General features: G+C 37.5%; 1 long non-coding RNA gene across 1 annotated transcript in view; it reads right to left on the reverse strand.

Moving 5' to 3' along the window:
* Positions 1–3,421, reverse strand: part of LOC106726707 — a 14,820-nt gene that overhangs the window by 3,343 nt on the left and 8,056 nt on the right. The window contains exon 2 of the long non-coding RNA XR_001362788.1: positions 3,067–3,079. This is a non-coding gene — a long non-coding RNA (uncharacterized LOC106726707). The remainder of the gene's footprint in view (positions 1–3,066; positions 3,080–3,421) is intronic.

Below are 3,421 nucleotides of genomic sequence, written 5' to 3' on the forward strand. Positions count from 1 at the left end.
TTTATCCATTTTGAGTTTATTTTTGTGTATGGTGTAAGTTGGTGGTCTAGTTTCATTTTTTTTGCATGTATCTGTCCAATTTTCCCACCATTTATTGAAGAGACTGTCTTGACTCCATTGTATGATCTTGCCTCCTTGATCAAATATTAATTGAGCATAATGGTTTGTTGGCATTTCTGGGTTCTCTATCCTATTCCATTGGTCTATATGTCTGTTCTTGTCCCAGTCCCAGGAAGTTTTGAGAACAGTGGCTTTGTAATACAGCTTGATATCTGGTATTGAGAGCCCTCCTACTTTGTTCTTCTTTCTCAGGATTGCTGCAGCTATTCAGGGTCTTTTTTTATTCCAGATGAATTTTTGGAAAGTTCATTCTAGCTCTGTGAAATATGCCGATGGTATTTTAATGGTGAGTGCATTGAATTTATAGATTGCTTTGGGTAGTATGGACATTTTAATGATGTTAATTCTACAAATCCATAAACACAATATATTCTTCCATCTGTTTATGTCTTCCTCTATCTCTTTTTTCAGTGTCCTGTAGTTTTCCAAGTACTGGTCTTTTACCTTCTTAGTGAAGTTTATTCCTAGGTATCTTAATTTTTTTTTGTGCGATGATAAATGAGATTGGTTTTTTTTTAGTCTCTCTTTCTGTAAATTCACTATTGGTGTATAGAAATGCCATAGATTTCTTGGCGTTAATTTTGCATCCTGCTACATTGCTGAATTCATTTATTAAGTCTAATAATATTTTGATGGAGTCTTTAGGGTTTTCTATGTACAGTATCATATCCTCTGCAAATAATGACAGTTTTACATCTTCTTTTTCAATTTGGATACCTTTTATTTATTCTTCTTTTCTAATTGCTGTGGCTAGTACTTCCAGAACTGTGTCCAACAGGAGTGGTGAAAGTGGGAGTCCCTGTCTCATTCCTTTTCTTAGGTGAAATGGTTTTAGTTTTTTCTCATTGAGTATGAATTTGGCTGTAGGTTTGTCATATAAGGCTTTTATTATGTTGAGTTATGATCCCTCTATTCCCACATTGCTGAGGGTTTTTATCAAGAAAGGGTGTTGGATTTTGTCAAATGCTTTTTCTGCATCAATTGACATGACTATGTGATTTTTATATATCATTTTGTTTATGTGATGTATCACATTTATTGATTTGTGGATATTGTACCATCCCTGCATCCCCAGGATAAATCCCACTTGGTCATGGTGTATGATCTTTCTGATGTACTGCTCCATTCGATTTGCTAGAATTTTGTTGAGGATTTTGGCATCTATGTTCATGAGGGATATTCGACTCTAATTCCCTTTCATTGTGTTGGCTTTATCAGGTTTTGGTATTAGTATAATGCTGGCTTCATAGAATGAGCTTGGAAGTGTTCTTTCCTCTTGAGTTTTTTGGAATAGTCTGAGGAGGATAGGTTTTAGTTCTTCCTTGAATGTTTGGTAAAACTCTCCTGTGATGCCATCTGGTCCCGGGCTTTTGTTTGCTGGAAGCTTTTTGATGACTGCTTCAATTTCCTCCATAGTTATCGGCCTATTGAGATTTTTAGATTCTTCCTGATTAAGTTTTGGAAGGTTGTATTTTTCTAGGGATATGTCCATTTCCTCCAGGTTGTCTAGTTTGTTACAATAGAGTTGTTCATAGGACTTTTTTAAACAATCCTTTGTATTTCTGTGGAATCTGTTGTTATTTTGCCTCTTTCAATTCTGATTTTGTTTATTTGGGTCCTCTCTCTTTGCTTCTTGGTGAGTCTGGTTAGAAGTTCATCAATCTTGTTTATCCTTTCAAAGAACCAGCTCTTGGTTTCATTGATCTTTGTATTGTTTTTGTCATTAATTTTTGACAGTTTTAATACAAAGTGCCCTGCAGATGTCCTCTTTAGATTGAGGTAACTAGGTGTTCTGTTTGTTTCTTGGATTTGAGGATCTAGTTCTTTCTTTAGGTTTTAGAAGTTGTCATCCACTATTTGTTTGAATAGACTCTACATTCCTTGCTCCCTCTTGTCTTCTTTTGGAATGCCACTAATTCTAATATTGCATTTGCTGATGGATTCAGAAAGTTCTCATTAGAGCTTTTATTTTTCTTTATGCTCAGGTTTCTCCTTCCTTCTATGTCATTTCTACTTTCTTATCTTTGATATCACTAATATTTTCCTCCTGGTTGGCTTTGTTTTCTATACTCATAGTTTACTCTTAATCTCCTTAATTGCATGCTTCATTTATACGATTTCTGATTGGTTCCTTTTTAAAGTTTCCATCTCTTTGTTAAAGTACTAATTTTGTACATTGATTTGTTTTCTGAGTGCACTGAATTGCCTGCCATTATTTTCTCTTGCATCTCATTGAGTATTTTCAGAACTGAAATCCAATCTTGAGATTTGTCATTTATATCACATATTTCCATGTGTTCTAGCTTGCTTTCTGGGGCTTTTCATTTTCTTTCTGAACACCTCCTTACATCCATGTTATTTGATGTTTTTCTTTGTCTGGCATCCATATCTGCCTATATCAATGGTCGGCAAACCGCGGCTCGCAAGCCACATGCGGCTCTTTGGCCCCTTGAGTGTGGCTCTTCCACAAAATACCACGTGCAGGTGCGCGCGTACAGGGAACGTTGTGCAGTGAAAGAAGATGTAGTGTCAAGGATTGAGAAAGGTACGGTGAGATGGTTTGGACATATAATGAGAATGAACGAAAAGAGATAGACGAAACAAGTATACAAGACGAGTGTGGATGGGAGAGTTGGAAGGGGTCAACATCAGCGAACGTACCTCAATCAGATTGAGGACGTTTTTAGCAAAGGCCAGCTTAGGAGTACCCTAATTAAGTTAATAACAATGTACCTACCTATATAGTTTAAGTTTGAAAAATTTGGCTCTCAAAAGAAATTTCAATCGTTGTACTGTTGATATTTGGCTCTGTTGACTAATGAGTTTGCTGACCACTGGCCTATATTAACGGCCTTCTATAGCACTTTTCTCTGAATAGATCTTTCTACTGTTTTCCAGTAGATGGCACTAAAACACAAGATTTTATACCTCTGTGATTTCCCAGACTTGACCACCAAAGCTTCCATAAGACAGTGCAGCTGCACTGCTTGGGACTAGGGTTTGTTTTGCCCTCACTATAATGGTGACCACTGACCTCCATGGGGTCTCACCCCAAGCACCTCACCTGGGGATCAATCACAGAAGGAAATAGCAGTTCTACTGCAATAGGTCTTGGTTTACAGATAGTATGCCCCTTAATTTGACACCAAGGGCAATGGGATGAGAGTTTTGGGAGTCCAAGTGGCAGTGGGGCTCCTTGGTTCCATTTCTTGGTCTGAAACACCACTCAACAGTGGAGAACCAGATGGCTAAATCCCATGCTCAGTCAGGCGTCCACTGACTCAGTCACTGTTCGGATCAA

The sequence above is a fragment of the Myotis brandtii genome, unplaced genomic scaffold, assembly GCF_000412655.1.
Source record: "Myotis brandtii unplaced genomic scaffold, ASM41265v1 scaffold305, whole genome shotgun sequence".
NCBI lineage: Eukaryota > Metazoa > Chordata > Mammalia > Chiroptera > Vespertilionidae > Myotis > Myotis brandtii.